Here is a 27,903-nt window from a genome sequence, read left to right on the forward strand (position 1 = left end):
TTTCTACTTTGCACACTTTGGAAAAAATACGTGCTTAATCCCGTAGGAATTGAGAAGTTGATCCTGTCTAGGCAGTTGTGGTGGAGCCTCACCACTGTAGAAACCATAGGATTTTTCCAGGTTTCCAGTCAAGTAATGTTAGTCTCTGCTGACCATAGTGTTGACCTTGAATTAGTGCAAGTGCGCCAGTGGAGTTGAGGTGTTGCCTAACGATGGAAGGGAACATGTTCATGTTCAAGTGAGGAACATGTGCCTAACATTGGCGTTAATGTGTTTCTCTTTTGAAAATTTTATGAGTATCAGATTAAAATCTTTGCTAGTGTGCACGTATGAGGTGATGTGGTATTAACTGATTAAAGACCTTTGTTTTACAGTTTTATTTTTCAGTAATTTCCACCCCCAGCATGGAGCTCGAGTTCACAACTCTAAGATCAAGAGTCCTGTGCTCAACCGACTGAGCCAGGCAGGTGTCCCTGAAGACACTTCTATATTGAGATATATACATGATTTATGATCTCAAGCGTCTTATGTTAATTTGGAATTGGGCATGTATTCAGCTAAGACTTTATTTGTCCCTAATGATGTTCATAGCAATATGATTTCTTTGTATTCCTGTTTAAAAATAGGTACTTAACATACTAGTGGTAGACGGATTTGCAGATATCCAGCAAATTTAACATATTGTCCTGCAGTACTTTATTGACGATGGAATCATTATAAGTAATGTGAAGAGAGGAAGGTGTGTCTTCCTAAGGATTGACCTTGGAGTTCTCCAAGTATCCGTGTAGTGTTGATGGGTCCTGAAATGATACAGCGACCAAGGGATTTGCAGGTGTAGACATAGAGTGAGACGTACACCAAAAATATTTTCTACACTGGTAGTTTTTGTGGTTTTTTTTTTTTTTTGAGACTGGTGTCAATGAATCACAGTGACCCCGGCAATGATAGGTAACAGAGACATTGCTGATGTCACAGTAGAGATGATGTAGGCCTAAGCCACAGCACTGACCATCTGCTCTTCAGAAAGCTAGGTAAGTGCTGATGGTGTCCCTAAGAGAGAGAGAGAGGGAGAGAAAGAGAGACAGTTTAAGAGTTTTAGGTTGTGGGACGGGGAGGGGGTAGGAGAGAGAGAGAGGAGAGAGAGAGGGGAAGAGAGTGCTCTCACTAGGAGAAAGAGAGAGAGAGGCGGGGGGAGGAGAGAGAGAGAGAGAGAGAGCATGCGCTAACCCTTGTTGGTACCTTGATTTCCTTGCTGGTATTCCGGCAGGAAATGACAGATTCCTTACTACTTCTCGACACCATGAGTTTTCAGTGTTTAGAGAAAATTCTTTGTTTCCCTGTGAATGATGAGGGATTGCACGTATCAGGTCTTGGTCGTTATGTCTCAACCACAGTAGTAATCATGGAAATTTTGCAGGTGCTCTGTATAAGTTGTATTCCTTGAAAATGGTCTTGACCTTGGAGTACTACAGCTATTCAAGCAGAGGTAATGCTTTCATAATGATGGAAATGACTGAGCTTATGTATAGGTGCCCTGCTAGAACAAGCTGTGTCCTTTCACCCATGTACCATACTGTGTTTTCCAGGTTTCCTGTCAAGATCATGATGAACGTCCCGCTAGTGATTCTCTGGGGACATTTCTGTTCCCCAGACAAGTGATGATGTTCACCTCCATTGTTTCAAATGATCTGATCTTCTCATATCGATATATGTGTGATTGATGGCCTAAACTTATTTAGCGTGTGTGTGTGTGCGTGTGTGTTTTAGATAATCAGGTAAGAAATGACAGCATTTTGTCTACGGCCATACCACCCTGAACGTGCCTGATCTCGTCTGATCTCGGAAGGTAAGCAGGGTGGGGCCTGGTTAGTACTTGGATGGGAGAAATGACAGCATTTTGCCAATTACTGCTCTCATGCTATTCTAGTGTTTCCTATTTCAGAGAAAGACTATGTTAACTTCTGTGAGTGATAGGTGAATTCTGACGTGAATAGCCATAATCATGGAGTTGTGTGATGGGGTAGTACCCTTGGGTTTGTGCAGGTGAGCAGGAAAGTGGTGAAGGTGTGGCTATCTTTGGCATAGACCTTGAAGGACTGCAACAATGCGGGAAGAGCGGAAGGATCCTGCAGTGAGGGCAATGAACAAGATGATGTGCCGTGGCCTAGTAGAAGAGGAGTGTCCATAGACGCATTGTTCGCAAACTGGTTTTTAAATTACCATCGAGAGGTCATGGTAAATTTCAAGATGGTCATTGATTAGACTTTGCATCTGTTCAAGTAAGTGCTATGGGCCTTAAGCACCCTACAAATGGATTTTCAGATATTTAGGTAAGGGTAGATGGTGTTCCTAACTGTTCTGTTACCACGTGTCTATGCAGGTGTTCGGTTCAGAAATGATACTGTTCCAACCAGTGCTAGTAAGTATGAGCCCTTATTTATTTCTGTTTTTAAATTGAGATCTAATGTATATTTAACTTCAGTAGTGATAACGGGATATGCATTTCCAGGGAACTTCTCCTTTTAGCCAGCAATAGTGACCATGAGATTTCTAGAAGTACTGCTAGAAGAGATGTTAGTGTGTCTGACAATGGTGTTGACATTCAAGTTGGGCCAAAATCCATATCGTGTTATGTTCTCCCTAATGACGGAAGTGACTGAGATTATGTGAAAATAGGCTATTTATTTATTTAATTTTTTTTTTGACAGGTAAACAAGTTGTATCCTGCCACAGGCTTGTTGAGTGTTTGTGTCAAGATTCTAGCAGCCCTGACATCACAGTGACCCAGAGCGTTGTCATCAATGGGAACTTACTGGTAACCAGGTATGTGATAAAGTGGTTTATCACAATAGACATAACTGATCCTCAGCTCTCGAGGTGAGTGAGGTTAGTGTCTCTAGCACAGTGTACCGTGCTTTTCTGAAAGTTTCCTATTGACTTCTTTGCTAGTTCTTTACTGTTTCGAGATGATGTGATAGTAAGTCATTAGGTCCATTCACTTTTTAAGTGTGGATGGATTTCCCAAGTTGTTGTTAGTATGCTTTTGTCTTTGTTTTTTTTTTGACAGGTATTCGGGTAAGGAATGCCACGGTCCCAACAAATGGTAGGATGCATGCTAGTAAGTATTTTCAAGTTTAGATAGAATGTGTGTTTAGCCCTAGTGGTGACAGAGGGATACACAGGTGTGCAAGTCCCTTATCCTACGGGGCCACAGCACAGTCATGAGCCTGAAATTGTATAGGTACTCAGGAGACGATGGTTTCTCTAACAATGGAGTTGACCTTGAAGGTCTAGTTCCGCCAAGGTCCAAAGTGTTGATGATTCCTCTAATGATGGAAATATCTTACATGTCAGTTGTGTTTTTTCAGGTCATGGTAGTCAGTCATGTTACAGTGACCCTGGTTATGCTCCTTCATGGGACCCTGCTAGTCACCTGGTAAGTGGTATTGTGGATGTGACAGTGTAGTTGAGATCACCTGTTCTTGAGATGTGTAGGTAAGTGAGGAGGGTGTCCCAAACACTAACCACAGGGTTAACATGTTCTCTCTGCAGATATCTTGTTAAAGTCTTTGTGTTGCACACATATGAGATGATGTCACATTAACTCATTAGACCTCCCTATTTTCAGATGTGTATGTAGGTAATGACGTTTTGAATGCTCTTACATTACACATGCTTTTGGCTTATATGCAGTAGTTTAACTTGTAAACACCGTATTCTTGCAGGAGTCCTGTTAAAACATGATGGTCTCTGTGATAAAAGTGTCGACCAAAATTAAAGGAATCACCAAAGTAGAGTTGATGTGTTCCATAATAATGGAAGTAAAAAGGATTATTAGCAGGTGTTCTGGTAGAACAGTTTATACTTAAACAGACTCTTTCAATGTGTTTGTTCAGGTTCTTGTCAAGAAAACCCAGTGAACCTCACGGTATTCACTGATGGAAGCTTGCTCTTAACCTGGTAAGGGATGAAGTGGGTTCCACCACCATCCAGACCAGGTGATCTTCCATAGGAAGGTGGGTGAGGTTGATGTCCCTGACATTTGTGGTACCGTGTTTGTTTGCAGGTATCCCGTTAAGGCCTTCGCTACTATGCAGGTAGGAGATGATGTGACATTGACTTAGACATTATTTTCAGAGCACTGTGACTAACGATATTATTCAGGCTCTTACATAACTTAGACATGTAGGCAGTTAAGACATTCAGTTGTCGCTAACAATCATAGTATGCGTGAGAATTTCTTCTTGTTTAGAGAGAATGTGTTTTGGACTGATAGGGGGACTTCAGACATCCAGGGAATTCATCATACTGTCCATCCCTGTGTTATTAACTATAGCCGTTTTGCAGGTATTCCTTCAAGAGAGGAAGGTGGCTCCTACTGCGGCTGACCTCAGAGTTTTGCAAGTGTTCAGGTATTATTGTTGGGTGCTGAAATGATAGAAATGACCAAGGCAATTTGGAGGTGTAGAGGTAGAATGATACATGGACCAGACACTTTTTTCACGATGTGTTTTTCGAGTCATGTCAAGACCTCACTGTGAGCTTACCAATGATAACATGGGACGTTGCTGTTACCGAGGTAAGTGATGTGGGCCTAATTCATAGCACAGATCGTCTGATCTTCACATACAGACATAAGAGGTGATGGGTATCTCTAATATTTCTTTTTAACACACTTCTGAATAGTATTCAAATCATAGAGGATAGATTCCATCCAATTCTGGGAACCATTGTTTTTCACACTTTATATTAAAGTGAAAAATTATGTTTACCTCTGTGAGTGTTGACGGATTGTGTGTATCCAACCAATTGTCATGATGTTCTGTCCCCAGTAAGTAACCATGGGATTTTTATAAGGTTCCTGTTATGAAATGATGATGTTATCTGACCTTGGTGTTGACCTTGAATTAATCGAAGGATCCTTGATGTGCTCTGTGATGATAGAGTGTCCATGGTTATTTGCAGATGTTCTGGCTAAAAAAAAAAAAAAAAAAACGTGGTATCCCTTCATACATACTTCAAAAAATGTTTTTTGGGTTCTTGTCAAGAGACCATGATGAACCAGAAGTCATTAACAGGGGGGACATCTTTGGTGTGCAGGTAAGTGAGGACAGGCACATCACAGACCTTCTGATCTTTGTCCGTCTGGGTGAATGATGCTGGATTGTGGAAACCTGTTTGACTATGTGAGTTATTAGCAGATGTTCAGGTAAACAAGCCATCATAGTGTTTTGCTAATTTTAGCAATCATTATCCTGCTGTCCTGTTGTACAGGTAATATACGTTTAACTATGTGAGTGTGGAGTAATTTCCATTTTTCTGGGTAATTCCTGGATTTCCACCTCACAGTTGTACCCATGACAATTTAGAGATGTGTAGTCAGGAAATAATGTGTGTAAATTTGGCGAACCCTTTCTGTCTGTCTGTTTCTCTCTCTCACACACAATAAGTAAAGAAACTTAGGGAAATAAAAGAAATGACAGATTCCTTAGCCATTCTAATAACCATGAGTCTCTACTTTGCATATTTTAGAGAAAATTTATGCTTAATCCTGTAAGTATCGACAAATTGATCCTGTCTAGGTAATTGTATCGTATACTCACCACAGTAGAAACCATAGGATTTTTTCAGGTATTCGGTTAACTAGTGTTAGTCTCTCCTGAAAACAGTGCATTGATCTTGATTTGGTACAAGTGTGCTGGTGGAATTCATGTGTTCCATAATAATGGAAGGGAACAAGTTCACGTGCAGGTGTCTTGGGAGAACGCATTGTATATTAAACACATTTCTGTGTGTTTCCTCAGGTGCCTGGTAAGAAAACAGGGTGAACTGAAAATGGTTCACATACCCTTGTGCAGGTAAGTGTCAAAGTGAATCCGACTACAATGAAGACCATGTGACCTTGAGTATCTAGGTAAGCGAGGGTGTTATCCCTAACATTGGTGTTAATGTGACTTATTTTTTTATTTTTGTCGGTATCAGGTTAGTATCTTTGCTAGTGTGCGGGTATGAGATGGTGTGATATTAACTGATTAAAGACCTTTGTTTTAAAGATTTTATTTGTAAGTAATTTCTGCACCCTCCATGGGGCTCAAACTCACAACTGTAAGATCCAGAGTCACATGCTCCACTGACTGAGCCAGGCAGGTACCCCTAAAGACATTTCTATATTCAGGTATCTACATAATTTATCACTTCAAGTCTCTTCAGTTTACTTTTTTTATGGGATGTATTCAGTTAAGAGTTTAGTGTGTCCCTTATAATGCTGGTAGCAATACGATTATTTTGTGTTCTCGTTTGGAAATAAGATCACTTAACATAGCAGTTACAAATTTGCAGATATCGTGGAAGTTTCTCATATTGTCCTTTGCTACTTTATTGACTATGGAATTAGTATAAGTGATTTGAAGAGACGAAGGTGCGTCTTCCTAGAGATTGACCCTGGAGTTCTGCAAGGATCCATGGTTCCTGAAATGATACAGTGACCAAGGGAACGTGCAGGTGTAGTGGTAGAATGAGACGCGCCCAAAATATTTTTTGCAATGTTTTTCTTTTTACAGACTCGTATCATTGAATCACACTGAGCCTATTGATGATAGCTAACATAAGACATTGCTAATGTCACAGTAGAGATGATGTAGGCCTTAGCCACAGCACCGACCATCTGATCTTCAGACTGCTAGGTAAGTGCTGATGGTGTCCCTAACACTTGTCGTTACCATGAATTCTCTGCAGGTATTCAGGTAGGAAATGACAGATCTCTTACTAATTCTCAAATCCACGGGTTTTCGATGTTTAGAGAAAAGTCTCGTTTAACTCTAATGAGGGATTGCACATATCAGGTGTTTGTCAGTATGTGTCAACCACAGTAGTGATGGTGGAAATTTTGCAGGTGCTCCGTAGAAGTTGTGTTACCTGACAATAGTCTTGACCTTGGAGTCCTACAGCTATTCGAGCAGAGGTAATGCTTTCATAATGATGGAAGTGACCCAGACTATTTATTGGTATCCTGGTAGAACAAGCTGTGTCCTTTCACACATGTATCGTAATGTGTTTTCCAGGTTTCCTGTCAAGAGATTGTGATGAAAACCGCACTAGTGATTCTCTGGGGACATTTCTGTTCCCCAGACAAGTGGTGATGTTCACCTTCGCCATTTCAAACCATCTGATCTTCTCCTATCTGGATGAATGTTATCGATGGACTAAACTTGCTTAGCGCATGTGTTTTGGTTTTTTTTTAATAATCAGGTGAGAAATGACAGCATTTTACCAGTTACTGAAATCATGCCGTTCTAGTGTTTTCTATTTCAGAGAAAATGTATGTTTACTTATTTGAGTATTAGGTGAATTCGGATGTGAATAGCCATAATCATGGAGTTGTGTGGGATAGTAGTAACCTTGATGTTTTTCCACGTGAATAGGGAAGAGGTGATTGTGTGTCTGTCTTCGGCATCACCTTGAAGGACTACAACAATCCAGGAAGAGTTGACGGGTCCTGCGCTGATGGCAATGAACAAGATGATGTGCAGTGGCCTAGTAGAAGAGGAGACACATTTTTCACGAAGTGTTTTTTAATTACCATCAAGTGATCATGGTAAATTTCCAAATAGTCATTGATGGGACTTAGTTTATATTCAGGTACGTGATGATATGGGTCTTAAGCACCCTACGAATGGATTTTCAGATATTTAGGTGAGGGTAGACAGTATACCTAACTGTTCTGTTGCCATGTTTCTATGCAGGTATTCACATCAAAGATGATACTGTCCATTACCAGTAAGTATGAGCCCTTATTCATTTTTTTTTTAATTTAGATATAATGTGTATTTAACCTCAGTAGTGATAAAGGGATGTGCATTTCCGGGGAACTTCCCCTGTTGCACATCTCCTTGGCCATGAGCGTTCTCTTCTTTTTCTAGAAGAGATTTCAGTGCGTTTAACAATGGTGTTGAGCTCAAGTTCTACCAAGATCCATGTCGTGTTCTGTTTTCCCTGATGACGGATGTGACCCAGGTTATTTGTAAATAAACTATTTCTTTTTGCAGGTTAACAAGTTGTATCCTGCCACTTGCTTGTTATAAGTATGTTTCTTAAGATTCTAGCAGTCTTGACACCACAGTGATAGACGGTGGTCGTCAGTAGGAACTTTCCGGTAACCAGCTATGTGATATTGTGGATGTCACCAATTAGTTGAGATCAGCTGTTCTTGAGATGTCTAGGTAAGTGAGGATGGTGTCCCAAACACTGAGCACAGCGTTAACATGTCTTTTCTGCAGGTATCATGTTCAAGTTTGGCTGTTGCACAGGCATGAGATGATGTCACGTCAATTCATTAGACATCCCTATTTTCCAATATGCATGTGATTATTGATATCTGAATACTCTTCCGTTACACATACTTCTGGCTTATAGGCAGTAGTTTAATTTGTCCCTAATAATACTGGTAAAAACGATATTTCGCTGTACACTTGTTCAGGGATTGTGTTTCCTACACTCCCCCTGATGAGAGGTTCTGCACGTATCCAGATGATCTATCATATTGTCCGTCTTCATAATCCTGAATGTGGAAATTTTACACGTATCTCTTTAAGGGAAGAAGGTATTTCCCACCAGGGTTTAGTCCTGGACTTCTGCAAGTATGCAGCTAGTGGTGATGCCTCTCAAAATGATGCACTTGACCAATGGAATCTGCAGCCGATCACATAGAAGAAAGTATGTGCTGAACGTATTTTCCACAATGTGTTTTTCAGGTTTATGTGAAGCTCTCCTGATTGATAGGCTCAGCTATCGTATTTAGTGAGGCATATGGAAGTATCTAGATTAGTGGTGATGTGGGCCTAAACCACAGCACAGATCACGTGATCCTAATGTGTAGGTAAGTGATTGTGTCCCTAACACTTCTGTTACTATGATTTTGTTGCTGGTGTTCAGCTAAGAGATGATCGAGTCCTTACCATGTCTAAGTGACCATGACTTTACCCTTTTTAAATTTTGGAGACAACTTACATTTAATCCTGTGAGTCTTGACATTTGAATGTATCCCTAATTGTCAAGGAGTTTCCATGCCAAGTTAAACACCATATTGTTGCAGGAGTCCATGATGGTCTCTCTGACAAAAGTGTTGACCCAGATTAATGGAAGCATCAAAGTAGAGTTAATGTGTTCCATAATAATGGAAGTGAAAAGGATTATTAGCAGGTGTTCTGGTAGAAGAGTTGTGTACTTAAACATATTTTTCCTATGTGTCTCTTCAGATGCTTGTCAAGAAAACCCAGTGAACCTCACAGTATTCACTGATGAAAGCTTGCTCTTGACCTGGTGAGTGATAGAGTGGGTTCTACCACCATCCAGACCATGTGATCTTCCATAGGAAGGTGGGTGAGGGTGATGTCCCTTATATTTGTGTTACCATGTTTGTTTGCAGGTATCCCGTTAAGGTCTTTGCTACTAAACGGTACAAGATGATGTGACGTTTTCTTATTAGAGACATTCTCATTTTCAGGTATTTACATTATTAATGTTCATGACTGTTACATTTATCTTAATTTTTGGCATGTATTCTGTTAAGAAATTAATACATCCCTAAGAACACTGGAAGAGTGTAATTTTCTGTGTTCTTATTTGGGGATACTGTGTATTTAATACCTGTAGTGATAGAATGATATAGGTATTCTATTCCATAGTCTATCATAGCATTATTGACCATGGAGTTTTTGCAAGTATCCATCAAGAGGAGAAGGTAGGTCCTCCTCACTTTTTAACCTGAGAGTTTTACAAGTAACCGAGACAGATTTCAAGTGTAGAGGGAAAAGGATTCACTCTCTACAACGTGGCATTCAGGTTCTTGTCAGAACATTCCGGTAAGGTAAGCCTATTATTGGTAGTTAACGTGGGACATTGCCAATGTCAAGGTTAGTGACAAAGTGGGCCTAACCCACAGTACATGCCATCTGTCCTATACCTAAGGAAGTCCTAGCTTGCCTAAGCTTTTTGTTGCCCTATTTCTCTTGCTGGCCATTTGTCTGTTAGTTTAGGTATTTAGTTTAGAAATGCGACTATCCTTATCAATACTCATAACCACGTACCTTCCTTTTTTTCAAGAAAATGTATGTTTAACCCTGTGAGTTTTGAGTGATGTATGGGTGTCCACCTAATGATTATGGAGTTCCCTGTTCCAGTAGTAACCCTGTGTCCCTTGACAGCAGTGAGGAGGTGAGGGTGTTTTTAACAGTGGCGTAGACCTTGGACAACTGCAAGTATCCAGGGAGAGATGAGGTGTCTCATGAGGGTGAAAAGGACGGAGGTCATTTGCAGGTGTTCCGGTGGACAATATGTGTCCATCTGCCCACATATCACAATATGGTTTTCAGGTTCCCATCAAGAGCTCATGGTGATGAGCTTCCTAATGGTTTTTACCAGCGACATCCTTGTCTTGCAGTAAGTGGTGATGTGCCTTAAGCATCCCCACCGACCTTCTGTCTTGAGATGTCTAGGTAAGTGACGATAATATCACTAACACTTGTGTGACCACAGTTTTGTTTGGTTTTGTGTGTGTGTGTATGTAAAAATAGTACCTCAGACAAGGCTAGTAAGCATTATTAGCTCTCACAGGCTTAAGAGTTTAGGGGCACCTAGCCCATCCGTGGAGCATGTGACTCTTGATCATGGGTTGTGAGTTCAAGCCCCACCGTGGGCCTAGAGCTTACTTAAAAATAAATCAATACGTAAGAGCTTATGTTTAATGTGTGTTGAACATAAATAGTGACCGAGATCTATGCAGGTAAGTTATCCAGGCTTCATACCCCAGTATTGACCATAAGATTTTTCCAGGTGGTCAGTCAAGAGGTAATGGTGTCTCTAATATCCATGTAGACCATGAAGTTCTGCCAGGATCCAGGTAATGTTGATGGTTCCCACAATGAGGAAATTGACCAAAATTCTTTACAGGCCCCCTGGCAGAACACATTGTTGCCTTACACACATTTTTGACACCTCTTTTTTTAGGTTCCTGTCAAGAAATCACTGTGAACGTAATAACGGTCATGAACAAAATCTTGTTAGTAACCAGTGAAGGGATAGAGTGTTACTTACCGTTAAGACCATCTAATCTTCACATTATCAAAGCAAGTGAGAATGAGGTCTCTAACATTTGTGTTCTCATCTTTTTGCAGATAAGCCATCAAGGTTTTGCTAGTAAACAGGTATGAGATGATGTGACATTGACATAGACATTATTTTCAGAGCTCTTTGTGACTAATGATATTGTTCAGGCTCTTACAGTAACCTAGTGTTAGGCACGTATGCAGTTAAATTAAGTTGTCCCTGACAATCATAATATGCCTGAGAATTTCTTATTGTTTAGGGATAATATGTTTTGGACTGATAGTGGGACTTTCAGACATCCAGATAATTCATTATATTGTCCATCGCTGTGTTACTTACCGTGGAATTATTGTGGATAATCCTTCAAGAGAGGAAGGTGGCGCTTACTAGGGGCTGACCTCAGAGTTTTGCAAGTTTTCAGGTATTACTGATGGGTCCTGAAATATGATACAAATGACCAAGGGAATTGGCAGTTGTCCATCAGGATAAACTTGTACCAAACGCGTTTTTCGCAGTGTGTTTGTCAGGTTCCTGTCGAGACATCACGACGAACCTAGTGATGGTCAGTAATGGGGAACTTTCTGCAAGCAGGCAGATAAAAGAGGATGTGGGCCTAAACCTCAGGCATCTGGTCTCCAGATAGCTAGGTAAGTGATGATGTTTATAACATTTCTCAATCCCATTACGTTCCTGCAGGTGTTGAGGTAAGAGACAATGTAGCCCTTACCAGTAATGAAAACCGTGAGTTCTCACCTTTATGTTTAGAGAAAATCTATAGCCCTGTTCGTGTCGAAGGATGGTTCTTGTACAGGTGATTGTCGTGGAGTTCACACCCCAGTAGGACCCACAGAATGTGGCAGAGTTCCAGTTGATGTGTTCCATAGTAATGGGAGTGAAAAGGTTATGTTCAGGTGTTCTAGTAGCATAATTTGCATTTCAAACCCATTGTTGCTTGTGCTTTCACAGGTTCTTGTCAAGAGAACACAGTGAACCTTCCACCGGTTTGGAACGCATCCTTACTAGTAACCAGGTAAGTCATACAGTGGGTCTTACTACACTGCAGACCAATGTAATCCCCAATATCTAGGTAAGTGAGGGTGGTGTCCCTAACACTGTGTTACTGTGTTCATTTGCAGATACCCTTTTAAGGTCTTTGCTTGCCCACAGGTATGCAATCATGTGACATTAACTCAATGGAGACGTTCTTATTTTTAGATACCCACATATTAATGTGTTTCAGGTTCTAGTATTCACATTGTTTTTGGCATGTATTCTGTTAAGTAATCAGTGTATTGCTAAAATACTAGTAAGAATGAGAGTTTTATCCTTGTTCAGAGATACTGTATTTTTTAGAACAAGTAGCAATAGAAGGATATGCAGGTATTCGGGTAATTGAGAATATCGTCCGTCACAGTATTGTTGACCGTGGCTTTTTTGTAGGTATCCCTGCAGAGAGGAACCAGTCTCTTCCTAGCTTTGAGCTTGGAGTTCTGCAAGTACGCAGGTAGTGTCGATGGATCCCAAAAGAATACAAGTGACCAAGGGAATTTGCAGGTGTATGGGTTAAATAAGACGTAAACAAAATTTCCACAATGTGTTTTTCAGATTCACTTCAGGACATGACGGTGAGTCTGTCAGTAGTAGTTCATGTGAGACCCTGGAGGTATGAACGTAAGTGATGATGTGGACCCCAGCACAGACCATCTGATTTGCATATGCATGGACAAGTGATTAATTGTTCTAACACTTCTCGTTACCGTGATTTTTTTTTTTTTTGGCAAGTATTCGGGGAAAAAAATGATGGTTTTACCAACTGTAGAAAACACAAGTTTTCACTTTTATATTTCAGGAAGGTTTATATTGAACACTGTGAGGCGTTACATACATCCAAGTATTTATCTTGTGTTCCCTCCGTAGTACTATTTATATGATATTTAGAAGCGTCCGAGGGGCGCCTGGGTGGCACAGTCGGTTGAGCGTCCGACTTCAGCCAGGTCACGATCTCGCGGTCCGTGAGTTCGAGCCCCGCGTCAGGCTCTGGGCTGATGGCTCAGAGCCTGGAGCCTGTTTCCGATTCTGTGTCTCCCTCTCTCTCTGCCCCTCCCCCGTTCATGCTCTGTCTCTCTCTGTCCCAAAAATAAATAAACGTTGAAAAAAAAAATTTTTAGAAGCATCCGAACACTGACAGTTTTCTGACGTTGTTGCTAACTTTTAATTACAAGTACTGAGAGTTGGTTTGTTCTATAATGATGAAGTGAACAATCTTTTTTACAGGTGTCATGGTAGAAAAAGTTGTTTCCCTTAACCCTGATTTCGTAACGTGTTTTCCAGATCCTTGTCAAGACCTCAGGATGAACTTAGCAACAGTCATTAATAGGGGCAGATATCCTGTTGATATGCAGGTAAGGCCACCCGATCTCCAGATACCTAGGTAAGGGATAACAGTGTCTCTAAGAGTTGTTACCATGATTTCTTTGCAAGTATTGGGGTAGGAATCGATAGTCCTTTCTAATTCTAGAAAGTGTGAGTTGTTAGCGTTTGTATTTTAGAAAAGATGTCTGTTTAGCCCTGTGAGTGTTAAGGGATCTCTTTGAGTGTTAAGGGATATTTATCATGAAGCTTCTGACCATAGCAATGACCATGGAAATTTTGCAGGTGTCCTGTAAAGAAATATTGTCTTCCCTGACAACAATGGTCTTGATCTTGGAGTACTGCAAGCATTCGGGTAGAGTTGATATTCTCATAATAGCGAAAGTGACCAAGGTGCCTTAGAGGTGTTCTGCTTACAGCAGGTCACATCCCTTTACACATATATCATAATGTATTTGTCAGGTTCCTTCAAGATCCTGAAGCACTTAACAGTGGTCGGTAATGGGGGACATTTCTTGTGTCCAGGTAAGCGGTGATGTGTATCTTTACCACATCAGACCCTCTGATCTCTCCATGTGTGTGTGTGTGTGCGTGCGTGTGTGTGTGTGTGTGTGTGTGTAATACGTAAGGTGTTGATTGCCTTAGCTTGTTTTACTGTAGATTCTTTTTAAGGTTTGCCAGTAAGAAATGATGTTTTAATAATTCTGGCAATCATGTTATCCTACTGTTATTTATTTTAGAGAAAACTTGTGTATAACCATGTGAGTGTTGATCAATTTGTGGGTATCCACGTAATAATCACAAAGTTGTGCATCACAGTAGTAACTGTGGTATTGCTGCTGGCAAACATTCAAGAGATGATGGTGTTTCTAACAGTGGTGTAGACTGGAGAATACTGCAAGAATCCAGGTAGAGTTGATAGGTCCTGCGTTGACGAAACTGAGCAAGGTTATTTGGAGGGTCCCGAGAGGAGAAGTATGTCCATAGTCACCTTTGTCATAATGTGTTTTTTGGGTTCCGGTCAAGAAATCATGGTATGCCTCATAATGACCATGAGCAGAACTTTGCTCGCAGCCAGGTAAAAGATAGGAGCCTAAAACACCCTACACACAATCCAGTCTTCAAATATTTAGGTTAGCGTGGATGGTCCTAACGTGTGGGATAGCATGTTTTTCTGTGTGGATTCAGTTGAAAAATGATACTGTCCCAACCAATGTTAGTAGTAAGCATTAGCCCTTAGTACTATAGAGCTTAACATTCAGTGGGTGTTTAAACTTAGCAGTGATGGAAGCATATACAGGTATCTAGGTAAGTTATTCTACTATTAACAATCTCATTAAGTTCTTTGCTAGTATAAAATTGAGGTGATGTGACAATAAATCATCAGGGATTTCATATCTTCAGATATATAGGTAACTAATGCTTCCTAAACCTTTATATTAGTCTTCTTGGCCTATACACAGTTCAGAAATTAACTTGTCCCTAACAGCACTGGCAAGCATGAGATTTTACCGTCTCCTTTTTCGGAGATAATACGTGTTTTTACACTCATACCAATGGACCTACAGTCAGTCATCCAGCTAATTTGTCATGTATTCCATACCCATGATGCTGACCATAGGATTTTTACAGGCATCCACTCAAAAGATGAATTTAACCTGTTGAGTTCTGCGTATTTTCCAGTAATGTTGAAGGGGGTCCCAAAATAATACACTGGCCAAGAGAATTTGCAATTGTCCAAGTAGAATAAAATGTACATGGAACAAGTTTTCTATGCTGTGTTTTCAGGTTCAGGTTAAGACATCATGGGGAGTATATCCATCGTGGTAAATGAGGCACATAGCAGGTATGGAGGTAAGTGATGATGTGGGCCTGAATCACAGCACAGATCATCTGATTCTATATGCAGGTAAGGTATTATGGCCCTAACACTTCTTGTTACTATGATTTTGTTACAGGTGTTCAGGTAAGAGATAGTCCTTACCAAATCTAGTGACCTTGACTTTATACGTTTCACATTTTAGAGATAAACGTTTAACCCTGTGAGTTTTGAGAGCTGATTGTATCCATAACTGTTAATTTCCCACCCCAGTAGTAACCACAGTGTATTTGCAGGAAGTCTGCTTCAGACATGATGGCCTTCTTCTGATGAAGGTGTTGACCTGAATTGATGCAAACGTCAAGGTAGAGTTGATGTGCTCCATAATAATGGAAGTGCAAAGGATTGTCAGCAGGTGTCCTGGTAGAACAAGTCATGTCCTTGAGCATCTCTGTCCTATGTGTCTCTTCAGTTTCTTCTGAAGAAAGTATAGTCAGGGTGCCTGGGTGGCTCAGTTGGTTAGGCGACCGATGTCAGCTCAGGTCATGATCTCACATTTCGTGAGTTCGAGCCCTGCGTCGGACTCTGTGCTGACAGTTCAGAGCCTGGAGCCTGCTTCGGACTCTGTGTCTCCCTCTCTCTCTGCCCCTCCCCCACTTGTGCTCTGTCTCTCTCTCTCTCTCTCTGTCAAAAATAAATAAAACATTAAAAAAAATTTTTTTAAGTAAAAAAAAATTTTTTTAAGAAACATTAATTTGACCCTAATAATACGAGTAAAAATTAGATTTTTAATATTCTTATTTAGGGATGATGTATAATCCAAGTAACTTACTCTATTACCGTCATCATTTTTATCGACCTTGGAAATTTTTTCAGGTGCCCGTTCAAGAGAAGTAGATGTCTCTTCACAGGGTTTATCCTTGGAGTTCTGCAAGTAAGTATCCAGGTAATATGGATGGGTCTCAAAATGATACAGGTGACCAAGGGAATTTGCAAGTGTGGAGGCAGAATAATTCATGTGCTCAAAACATTTTCCACGATGTGTTTTTTTCAGGTTAACGTCAAGACCTCACGGTGACTTTATCAATGATAATGAATGTGGGACATTGCTGGAATGGAGGTAAGTGATCCTGTGGGTCTAAACCACAGCACATACCATCCAGCTTTCATACATCGAGGTAAATGCTGAGTGTCCTTACACTTCCTGTTACCATGAATTTTTTGAAGGTGTGCGGGTAAGAAATGATAGAGTCCTTACCAATTCCAAAGACCCTGTTTCTCTGCTTTCTGTATTTCAGGAAATGTTCATTTTTAACCCTCTGAGTGTTGAGGGACTGCACGTATACAGGTATTTATCATGATATTGCCCGTGAAAGTCCTACCCATAGGCTATTTGCAGGTGTCCAATCATAGATTGATGGTCTTATCCGATACTGGTATTAACCTTGGATTACTGTAAGTATCCAGTAGAGTTGATGTGTCTCATGATGATGAAGTGAACACTGTTATTTGCAGGTTTCCTGGTAGGAAAAAGCTATGTCCTTCAACACACGCTCGTAATGTCTTTCCAGCTTCCAGTCACGAATTGATGAATCTAACATTGCTCATCAGTGGGGATGTTCCTAGTGTGCAGGTAAGTGATGACGTGGGCCTAGACCAGGCCATCCGATCTCCATCTAGCTGGGTAAGTGATGAAGGTTTCCCTAACAATTGTTACCATTTTTCTTTGCAAGTATTCAGGTAGGAAATAGTCCTTACCAATTCTGGAAACCCTGAGTTTTTTCTTTTTATATTTTACAGAAAATTTTATTTTATTCTTGTGCGTGATGAGGGGTTGCCATATTTAGGTAGTGATCATGATGTTTCTAACCCTAGCCGTAACCATGGAAATTTTGCATGTGTTTCATAATGAAATGTTGTTATATCTGATCATGATCTTGACCTTGGTTGGAATACTGCAAATATTTAGGTGGAATTGATGTTCTACTAATGAAGGAAGCGTCTAAGGTAATTAATTTGAGGTTTCTTGCTGCAAGTTCTGTCTTTTTACACATCCGTAATGTGTTTTTCAGATTCCTGCCGAAAGATCAAGATGAAATCAATGGTTAATGGGGGACATTTCTGGTATCCAGATAGGTTATGACGTATACCTTCACCACATCAGACCATCTGATAGTCACATATCTAGGTGAGTGATATTGATGGGCTAAACTTGTTCTACTATGTGATTTATTTCAGGTATTCAGGTACAAAATGATAGTGTTTTATCAATTCTAGCAGTCATCTCAAAAGAGATGATGGTGTTTCTGACCATGGCGTAGACCTTGGAGTACTGCAAGAATCCAGGCAGAGTTAAATGTTGGGTCGTGCGTAATGAAAAAGGCCATTTGCAGTATCCTAGTAGAAAAGGTGTCTCTATGGACAGCTTTTTTACAACGTGTTTTTCAGGTTCTGGCAGTCATGAAATAACGGTGAACCTAAAAATCGTCATTAACAGAACCTTACCAGTAACCAAGTAAGTGATAAAGTGGGTCTTACATCACTACAGACCATGTGATCTTCAGATATCTGAGTGAGCATGGTTTCCCTAACAGAGTGTCACTTTGTGTTTTTTGTAAGTGCCCTGTTAAGTCCTTTCCTAGCATACGGGTATGAGATTATGTGGCATTAACTCAATAGAGAGCTGCTTGTTTTTCATATATGCAAATGATGTTTTCAATACCATGTTAACTATGTTTTTGGCACGTGTGCAGTTCAGAAATTAATTTGACCCAAATAGTACTAGTAAGCATGAGATTTTAGCATCTTCTTATTCAGAGATGATGTGTTTTTATACACCCATAGTGGTAGATAGGCAGATATCCAGGTAATTTATCATACTGTCCATCACCGCATTATTGACTGTGGGATTTTTGCAGGTATCCCTTCAAGAGAGGAAGGTGTCTCTTACTAGGGTTTAACCTCAGATTTCTGCCGCTATCCAGGTAACGTTGATGAATTTCAGTGATACGGTTGACCAAAGAATTTGCAGGTGTCCCTGTAGAATAAGATGTGTACCAAACACATTTTCCACAATTTTTTTTCAGGTTCACGTGAAGACCTCCCTATGAGCCAGTTAGTGGTAGTTAATGATGTGTGCATAGCAGGTATTGAGGTAAGTGATAATGTGGGCCTAACCCACAGTACAGATCATATGACCTTCATACATGTAAATAAGTGACGATGGTGTCCCTAACACTTGTGTTACCATATATTTTTCCAGGTACCCTGTTCAGCTCTTTGATAGTACAAAGGTATGAGATGATATAATATTAACTCATCGATGTTCTTATTTTCAACTATCTATGTAATTGTTTTTAAGACTCCTCCTTCCCTTGTTTTTGGCAAGTAGAAGTTAAATTAATTTGACCCTGACCGTGGGGGACGGGAAGGGGGAAAACCTAGTTACACAGAGGGAGAGAGGCAAACTATGAGACTCTTAAATACAGAGAATGAACTGAGGGTTGATGGGGGGGGGGGGGAATGGGTGATGGGCATTGAGGAGGACACTTGCTGGGATGAGCACTGGGTGTTGTATGTAAGCGATGAATCACGGGAATCTACCCCCAAAACCAAGAGTACACTATATACTACTCTATGTCAGCCAACTTGACAATAAATTACATTTTTTTAATTAATTTTTGACCCTAATAATACTAGCAAGCAGTTTTTATTGTTTGCTTATCTGGAGATAACGTGTATTTCTCACTCATAGTGGTATGTCAGATATCTAAGTCACGTATCATATTTTGCTAACTGCATTATTAACCATGGAATGTTTGCAGGTATCCCTTCAAGAGAGGAAAGTGTGTCTGACTAGGGTTTAACTTCAGAGTTCTGGAAGTGTCCAGGTAATGTTTATGGGTCTCCAAAGGATACAAGTGACCAGGGAATTTGCAGGTGCATGGGTAGAATGAGACATGTCCCAAACGTAAACCACAGTATGTTTTTCAGAACATGCCAAGAGATCACAATGAGTCTATCTATACCAGTTAATGGGGGGGACATGACTGGTATTAAGGTAAGTGCTGCTCTGGCCCTAACCCATGACACGGACCATCTGATCTTCGTGTATTTAGGTAAGTGATGACATGTGCTGCCACTTTTTATTACCATGATTTTGTTGCAGGAATTCAGGTAAGAAGGAAGAATCTTGCCAATTCTAGAGACTGTAAATTAAGAGATAATCGTGTCTCTAATGGTGAGATCAGCCTACCTAAGGTTACTGGTAGACTTAATGAGTCCCGCAGTGATACAAGGGACAAGGTTCTTACCAGGGTCCAGGTAATAAAAGTGTTGTCATATCACATCTGTTCAAGTGTGTTTTTCAGGTCACTGTTAAGATACGATGGTAAGCTTCATAAAGATGATGAAAGGGATTTTGTTTGTATCCGGGTAAGTGATGATGATAGCCTTTTCCATGCAATAGACTATCTATGTAAGTACGGGTGGTGCTTCTAACTTTGTGTTGCTGGGGTTTTTTTGTGTGTGTTTTTTGCAAGTATTCGGCTAAGAAATGATATTGTTAGTCAATGCTAGTAAGCATTAGCCCTTTCTTTAAAATTTTTTAAATTTATTTGTTTTGAGAGAGAGAGAGAGCGAGCATGAGTGCAGGAAAGGCAGAAAGCAGGAGAGAGAAAGAATCCCAAGCAGGATCTGCAGTGTCAGCACGGAGCCCAATGCAGGGCTCCAACTCACGAAGCATGAGATCATGACCTGAGCCGAAATCAAGAGTAGGACGTTTAACTGACTGAGCCCCCCAGGTGCCCCAGCCCTTATTATTTTAAAGCTTAGATACAACATTTGTAAAACCTCAGTAGTGACAGAGATAACACAAGTGTCCAGGTAAGTTATTGACCATTTCCTATTTATTGATCACGGATTCTTAACACTAGTCGAGACAGTATTGTGTCTTTAACTGGAGGCTGACCTTGAACTCTGCAAGTTTCTAGGTAGATTTGATAAGCCTCATAAATTCGATGGGATTTGGCAGGTGTTCAGGTAATACATGTATTCCTAACACAGTTTTTGCCATGAATTTTTGTAGAACCCAATCAAGAGATAATGGAAGGCCTTACATCCTGTCTTGATTAGATACCAGAAAAATCCCAGATTACCTACTGTGGTCACGAAGAGCACTGGGTGATGTATGGAATTGTTGAATCACTGTATTGTATGCCTGAAATTAAGATTATACTGCATGTTAACTTTGCTGGAATTAAAATTTAAAAAATACATATGTAAGGGGATTCAAACACAATCCCAGTGAAAAAATGATCATGGAGCAAGATTTTCCATTTTCAATAGCTGCCTATGAAAAAAATCTTGCTCCAATTCCTAAAATGAGAAAAAGCAAAAAATAAAATCGAATGAATGAATGAATGAATGAGTAAATAAATCAATACGTATTGTTGTCAGTTGAACCATCATCTCTTGATTTGTATTTTTACAGACACCCGCTCAAGAGGAGATCATGTCTCTATTCAAGGGTCTTGTCCCTGGAGCTTTGCAGGTATCTGGATAAATTTTATGGTTACCTTTAAGTCTGTAGGGCTCAGTAGGTTTTTAGGTGTCCAGGTTATAGAATTATCCTTAAACAATTGGGGAGAACCTCAAGTGGTATTGAAGGCGAAGTTTTGCTTGCGTTCAAGTTAATGGTGTTTATACCACAGTTAGAGCTCATGAGATTTGGCAGATACCCAGGTAGACAGTGTTGTTGGTGTTCTTAAGCCAACATAGTGACCATGTTTATTTTTAAGTATTCTTAAGTTGTAAGCAGTGATCAGGGACATTTTGCAGATATCCTGTCACACTGTGAAGGTGTCTCTAACTAAGGTGTTTTTCTTGGAAATTCGTAGGTGTCCAGGTAATGTGTCCCTAATCCAGATAACGATCATGGGATTTTGCAGTTATCCAAGCAAGAGACGACATGCCCCTGCCATGATCTTGATTCCCCTGCACATGTCTGGGTATCCAGGTAAGAGACGGTATTTGTCTGATTATATTAGTGGCCCGGGGGCTTTTACTGGTCCGCGGGCAGATGATGCTTATGTCTGTCTCCAGAGTGCTGACCTTTGAATTTTGCATGTATCCAGGTAAGAGTTGATCTGTCCCTTACCGTGCTAGTGGCGTTAGGATATTTTAGTTGTTCAGATAAGCAGTGGTATGGCCTTAACCATGTTAGTTACCACGAGATTTTGCAGGTATCCAGGTAAGATACCCTGTATCTACAACATGTTATTTCTCTTCAGACTTTTAAGGTATTCTGGGAAGAGATGGTGATGGTCCTAACCACACTAATGATGACAGAAATTTGCACATATCCACTCAAGAGACGATGGCATCTCCGTCAACATTGGTGGCTGTGAAGATGGAAGAAATGAAATGCTTTTTTTTTTTTTTTTGGAACTATATAATTTATTAAAAGAATTTTGACATTCAATGACTAGTAAATGTTATTCAAAATTGTATTTTGTTCTATCCATTTCTTGATTCACTTTCTCCATAATGACATTTGCACCAGGCGTCTTAGGCTCACGTTTATGAAATATTTTAATATCTTGGGGCCATCGATACAGACACACTTCATCTGAAATGTGGTTATTCCTAACCACACAAGGAAAACTAGGCTGTCGACCCAATTCTTCATTAAAAGGGTTGGGGGGCAGGGGCGGGGGCGCCTGGGTGGCTCAGTCGGTTGAGCATCCGACTTCAGCTCAGGTCATGATCTCGTTGTCCATGAGTTCGAGCCCCACGTCAGGCTCTGTACTGACAGCTCAGAGCCTGGAGCCTGTTTTAGCTTCTGTGTCTCCCTTTCTCTCTGCCCCTCCCCCATTCATGCTCGTGCTCTCTCTCTCTGTCTCTCTCTCTCTCAAAAATAAATAAACATTAAAAAAAGAACTTAAAAAAAAGGGGTTGGGGTAACCAAGGAAGAAGAATATTGGTATACATATTTTGGAGAAAAAAACATTTGTATCACCCTCCTGATATGAATAGGCATTAGATGGTATGTTAGAAAAAAATATGTGAATCGTGATAGAGATTAATGGGGAACTTGAATATCTCTTACCTAATTTTCAGTTATTAAATTAGTTTATATCATTACCATATAGAAAATGAGAGCTGAGTAAGAATTTGATGATCATTGGGGTGCCTGGGTGGCTCAGTCAGTTAAGGGTCCAACTCTTGTTTTCAGCTCAGGTCATGATCTCATGGTTCATGAGTTCAAGCCCCACATCGGGCTGTGCACTGATGGCCCAGAGCCTGCTTGGGATATTCTCTCTCTCTCTCTCTCTCTCTCTCTGCCCTTCCCTGCTTGCATGCTCTCTCTCTCTCAAAATAAATATATAAACTTTAAAAAACAAAAGAATTTGCAGAGTACGGGGAGGTTAATCAAGGTCACACAGCTGTCTAGTTGTGAAGTGCACTTTCCACTACCCTGCTTTCCTGGTTTGAAAACCTGAGACCAATTAAAAAGCAATAAAGCAAGCGTCCAGGCGCTTGTTAGAATCAATATAGCTCAGGAAATGTACGTCCAATTGGCCAGACTCTTCATCGTGTACTTTGCTTTTTTGTTCATGTAGTCAGTATAAAATTCTCCTTGTCCCTGGGTCTCCGTCCTAAACCCCCAGCTACAGATGTCTCCAGTGAAGGGAAACAACCTAGTCTGAATTGCAATTCAGCCGAGTGGGATCCCTGTGAACTTCCATTCTCCTCTGATAGAACCGTTCTGCGATCCATTTACAACCGTTGTTCATCTAAGTATGGAGCCACCACTCTCCATTTCAACCCAATGGAACATATATCAGAGCAAGACCTGGTAGGTCTAGTTCCATAGGAAAAGAGAAGTAAAGGGTTGAATCTGCAACATTGGATGATAATAATGTTGGAGAAAGAAATTTAAGATAAACAAACGTGACAAGATATCTTCACCCCCATCCCTGCACACAGTAGGCACTCAGTATTTTTCTAAGTAAATGAGTACTTCTTGACAGGTTGGATGATTAAGGATCAGTTCATTCAACCACCATTCATTCTTCTTGTGTGTGAAGTCACGAAAGCTAAAACTCCATTTCCCAGACTTCTTGCAACATGGATGTATGATTCAGGGCCCATCATCCAGTGTAACAGTATGTTTAACTTTTACTGGAATTAAGTCCTAGGTAGAAGGGCAAAGGAGTGGACATTTTGCTGGCACAGAATGTGGCAGGGGTACCTTGGTTCTGGCCAGACGCATATGAGTTCGTCTAATTCATAAAGCAGGTAAACCAATGCCGGAGACATAGCTCAGGGTCCAATATGCTACCTGAAGAGACATTCATTTTCCCACTTTTTTTTTTCTTTTAGTTTTTGAAAATTCAGGCCATATTGCCATAGAGATACAAGACGTTGAAAAAGCCAACTATTAAACCACCAGTGAAACCCATGAAGAGCCAAGGAAAAACTAATCATCCATATGAATACATAGTATATAGTTACTATAAGGTCAATATAATTTTGTGTTCTGATTTCTTTTAAAATTGTAAATAGATATGTGCATATTTTAATATCTAGCAAATTGCAAAAATGACCAGGAAAAATTAAACATGCAAACCTGTGCCCCTAGAAGTCCTTCATTCAACACTTAAGTACCTACCAGTAGTCGGTACGGTTCCACGCTCTGGGGATCACGGGTGAAGAAGCCAGACAACATCCATGCCCTAAGGAAGATTACATTTTCTAGTATGTTCCCATTCCAGTGACCCATACATCTGGTGGCCCCGTTATGTCAGCATTTCCATGATCCCAGCATAATTATTAATCGCTCTCGCTCTCAAGGGTATCTCATTCTGGGCACTACGTGAAATGGACACCGTGGATATGACAATACACAGGACCTACTTTAATGAGAAAAATAAGTGCTGTAAGAATATAAGGTAAGGTGACGGTAATTGGGGAAAGGGACTTCTTTCGTGTGAGTGGTCGGTCAGGGAAGGTCTCTCTGAGGAGAGCTAAAACAGTGAAAAGAAGGAGCCAATAGGTGAAGATTGAGAAGGTAAGCATTCTGGGGACAGAAAATGCAAGTAGATGTGTCGGGAGGACAGAAAGAGGCAGGACAGATGGAGTGCGGCGCACGAAGGGAGGGTGCGGCCAAGGGATATACAGGGACCAGATTGCACAAGGCCTTGTATATCGCGGCAAGGAACTTGACTTCCATTTGAAATGCAGTGGGTGGTCTTTGAGAAAGAACAAAGTAACTTAATTTGTGTGTCTTTGCCCAGTTTATTCAATGTCACAGTACAGCACATCCGTACCTGATGAGGCACTCTGAAACCTAAATCCCAGTGGCTCCTGTAGTAATGCCAGAGGGACCACGACTTAATGACAACTCATGCCCAGTTATTACCAACACCGGCACGGGAGGTCCATTATGATAGGACTTCAAGCTTACTACTAAGCTCAAATTCTCAAGAAACCTTTACAACTCCCCCCCCCCCCGCCCCCGCCAAAGTATTAATGGATAAAATACATCAAAGCATGCAATTTTAGGACGTTAGAACAGACTTGCAAACAAATGCGAATTTTTACAAGTTCGTTCCCCTTCCCCTCGCCTCATTTCCGCCATTTGTTGGATTTTGCAGTTTAAACGTAGTTGGGACAAGTCTCCAGACGCAAGGGAGTGGCGATTTGGGGCAAACTTCCTCCCAAGGGTTTGGTTTCCTCCCATGGCTTCCTCCATGAAATTGGTTGGACAGGGAGGGAGGAGCAGGGCTCCACAATCTGGTAGAGGTCCTTGATGGGTGTTCCAGCAGCTTCCACGCTCCTCCTGAGGCATTTTAAAGTGGTACAGCTCAGAGGCACACCTCCCTCCTGCTATGCTTAGCCTCCCAAGGCCCAACACTTGGCCACATGGGTTGTATGCAACACACGGGTGCCAGGCTGCAGAAGCTGAAGCGAGGGCCAGGTTCTAGGTCACTTTGCTCACAGAACCAGGTCAGCTCAGAGGAAGGGACACGTCCTCAGTTCAGCTTTGCTTTGCCTTTGGGTTTTATGAATTCCAAGCTCCTCAAATCCATGGGCTCTCTGCCCCAAACCATGTCCGGAAAATGGATGTCCGCTCCCTGCCTCTCTACCTCTGACTCAGAAAAGGGCCGCGCCCTGCGGGGAGGCCACCAAGACTTCTGAGCCTCATTTGGGACATTCCTGGGGCCCTCATGACCTCCGGCCAGTTCCCTTACTCTCTGAATCTCAGCAGATTCACCCTCACCAGCTGGCTAGCTCTGTCTCCTGGTTCTCACTCTGGGTTTGAAATCGATTTCCCATTTCAGCAACATCCAAGGCGGAAAACAAATAGAAGCCTTTCCATTATTCGCTCAAATAATTGGTTGCTCAAGACTGCTCTGGATAGCTGGACTACACACAGCGAGCCAGCTGCTGAATATATCATTATCTCAAGCATCACCTTGCCTGGCGCCGGGAGTCGTGCTAGGACCTCCATCATCTCCGTCCCCCTTTGGTACTTCTAGTCTTTTCTGTCTCCCCCAGGACTAGTTAAGACAGATGCTAGTGTGTCGGTGGGGTTTGGAAAGTAACACTTTTCATAGCAGTGGTTTGAGCTAATGGTGTTTTCCATCTCAAAAATGTTTTACAAACACTAATTAAGCTTTGGCTCCCGGGTAGGCTTAGGCCAAGAGGATGCTTACTGAGTTAACTGCTTTGCCCTCAAGCCACAGAAAGTCCTCAAGGCAACCGAAGTCCCGGGGTCTTCTGCCTAACAGTCCTCCACCTGAAAGATGATTTTTTTTTTTTTGTATTTTCAGCTGCAATGTATTTACTTTTTAGTACATTACGTATGTACTAAGTACAAAATACATTTACTTTTTTGTACATTTACTTTAATACGTTACATATGTACTACAGAGGATTTTTTTTGTTGTTTCATGCACATTCACAGTGAATGTGTTCATTTGAATCTCTCAATGTCTCCAGATTATTGAGAATAACATCATTTAGGGTAACTGAGTGAGGGAAAAAAATCGTCCCTGTGCCCGGAGAGGTTGGACAGGTTTGTTGTATAGAGTGCTCACTCAGTGAATCAAATGATTGGATCCAAGCTCTGATTCTGCTACTAACCAGTTCTGTGGCTTTAAGCAAAGTCGTCACATTTTTCTGAGCTTTATTTCCCTAGTCTCTAAAATGATAAGATTGTATTGGGCAATACTTAATTTCTTTTAGTTTGAAGATCTTTTTTTTTTTCTTTTCAAAATTGTAATTGCAAAATTAAAATTAAGCGTAAAAAAATAATTTTTTAAGTTAAAACATTGTAACATTTGCTTTTTTCCATGTATAGTTCTGAGTATTTAGCACTTACCTTTGGAACTTTATTGATGCTCGCAAAATGAAGTGTTTTGTGATGCTTCATAAAATGAAATCCCCTGGACATGCTTTTTGAAATGAAGGCCAGCAAGTAAAAACCACATGTCAAAAGGTCTTTTTTCTTATTTGTTATGGAAAAGTGTACGTTGATTGAGTTAGTGCACTGGGAAAATAAACCGCAAGCGTAAGTCAATTCGGTAAGACAATAGTTATTTCTCAATAGGAAGAGGAAAGAAAACAAACAAAACGCCCAAGCAAGTGTGAGTAAGAAGGAAGGAAGGATATGAGAGAATACAAGGTCCTCAAAAGCATTTCTTCCGTTTCCTCGTTCTAGCCCAGAAATCCAAACAGAAAAGCCTTAAAAGAAACACCTGGAAAAACAGTATCTCCACATTCAAAATGCAGCAACACAGGCATCATACAATGGTAAGATTCATTCGTGGCCATTTTGACTTAAATGGTGCTCAGCCAGGTGTGGCTTTGTCCCCCCACTCCCCACCCCCCTGGGACATTTCACAAGGGCCTAGAGGACCTTTGGGTTGTCCTCACTTGAGAGGCCAATGGAGTAACACTGGCATCTGGTGTATGGTGGTCAAGGATGCTGCCAGAAACTTCCTACAATGCACAAGACGGCCCCCATCCCAAAAGCACGGCCCGGCCCCAAATATCAATAGTGGTCAGGTTGAGGAACCCTGCTCTGTATCATCACCTTGCCGGAAAGGTGTCTCCAAGTCGCCAAATCCAGCTGGAGTTAGTGATACGCCATTGGTAAGATTGACTTCAACGCCCCCAATTCCCAGCTGACTCTACATGGCGGTCTCTCCCGGTGCTTGCTCTCTGGTACCTTCGTTAGGCCTGGGAACCAGCCCTGCACAGAGTCGAAAGCCTAGCAGGTGCCTAGCTGCTCCACAGTTGATCTTCTCGGAAGGCAATGGCTGTGCTTTTATTTTGAAGTGACCCGGGGTCCTTTTAGTTAGGAAGACATATGCACATGTCTACTCGGATCTATCGGCCAGTTTATTTCATTGGCGCAGACACGAGGTCAAATGCCAGAAAAAGGAAAGACCATAGGCGCTTTTTCTAGACGCTCTATAGCCTCTCGGGCTGGATCCACCAAGAAGCAAATGGCAAGATGCAACGAGGGGCAAGTGGTGCCGGGCGGTTCCCGGGGGGCGGTTCCTGTGCAGGATGGAGGTGAGGACGCAGGGGGCAGGCAG

At 41.2% G+C, this 27,903-nt stretch overlaps 5 long non-coding RNA genes across 8 annotated transcripts; all 5 read left to right on the forward strand.

Annotated features, from left to right (window-relative positions):
• Positions 1-5,558: 5,558 nt before the first annotated feature.
• Positions 5,559-8,231, forward strand: LOC113597699 (uncharacterized). Its single transcript, XR_003418481.2, has 6 exons — positions 5,559-6,683; positions 6,893-6,961; positions 7,062-7,248; positions 7,422-7,638; positions 7,743-7,776; positions 8,046-8,231. It is a non-coding gene; the product is annotated as an uncharacterized LOC113597699 (long non-coding RNA).
• Positions 8,232-8,729: 498 nt separating this feature from the next.
• Positions 8,730-13,267, forward strand: LOC128311552 (uncharacterized). Its single transcript, XR_008290009.1, has 4 exons — positions 8,730-8,875; positions 9,255-9,318; positions 9,425-9,502; positions 10,371-13,267. It is a non-coding gene; the product is annotated as an uncharacterized LOC128311552 (long non-coding RNA).
• Positions 13,268-13,295: 28 nt separating this feature from the next.
• Positions 13,296-14,055, forward strand: LOC128311553 (uncharacterized). Its single transcript, XR_008290010.1, has 3 exons — positions 13,296-13,505; positions 13,759-13,828; positions 13,936-14,055. It is a non-coding gene; the product is annotated as an uncharacterized LOC128311553 (long non-coding RNA).
• A 32-nt stretch (positions 14,056-14,087) lies between these two features.
• LOC128311554 (uncharacterized) lies at positions 14,088-17,083 on the forward strand. Its single transcript, XR_008290011.1, has 3 exons — positions 14,088-14,551; positions 15,262-16,226; positions 16,347-17,083. It is a non-coding gene; the product is annotated as an uncharacterized LOC128311554 (long non-coding RNA).
• A 19-nt stretch (positions 17,084-17,102) lies between these two features.
• Positions 17,103-21,801, forward strand: LOC106971056 (uncharacterized). 4 transcript variants are annotated; one of them, XR_001429605.3, is made up of 6 exons: positions 17,103-17,807; positions 18,211-18,276; positions 18,379-19,182; positions 19,286-20,843; positions 21,190-21,308; positions 21,583-21,801. It is a non-coding gene; the product is annotated as an uncharacterized LOC106971056 (long non-coding RNA). The 4 variants fall into 4 exon arrangements; XR_008290013.1 differs by having other exon boundaries at positions 18,379-18,446; positions 18,555-20,843; XR_008290014.1 differs by having other exon boundaries at positions 17,103-17,480; positions 17,570-17,807; positions 18,379-20,843.
• Positions 21,802-27,903: the final 6,102 nt, after the last annotated feature.

The sequence above is a fragment of the Acinonyx jubatus genome, chromosome X (assembly GCF_027475565.1).
Source record: "Acinonyx jubatus isolate Ajub_Pintada_27869175 chromosome X, VMU_Ajub_asm_v1.0, whole genome shotgun sequence".
Lineage (NCBI taxonomy): Eukaryota > Metazoa > Chordata > Mammalia > Carnivora > Felidae > Acinonyx > Acinonyx jubatus.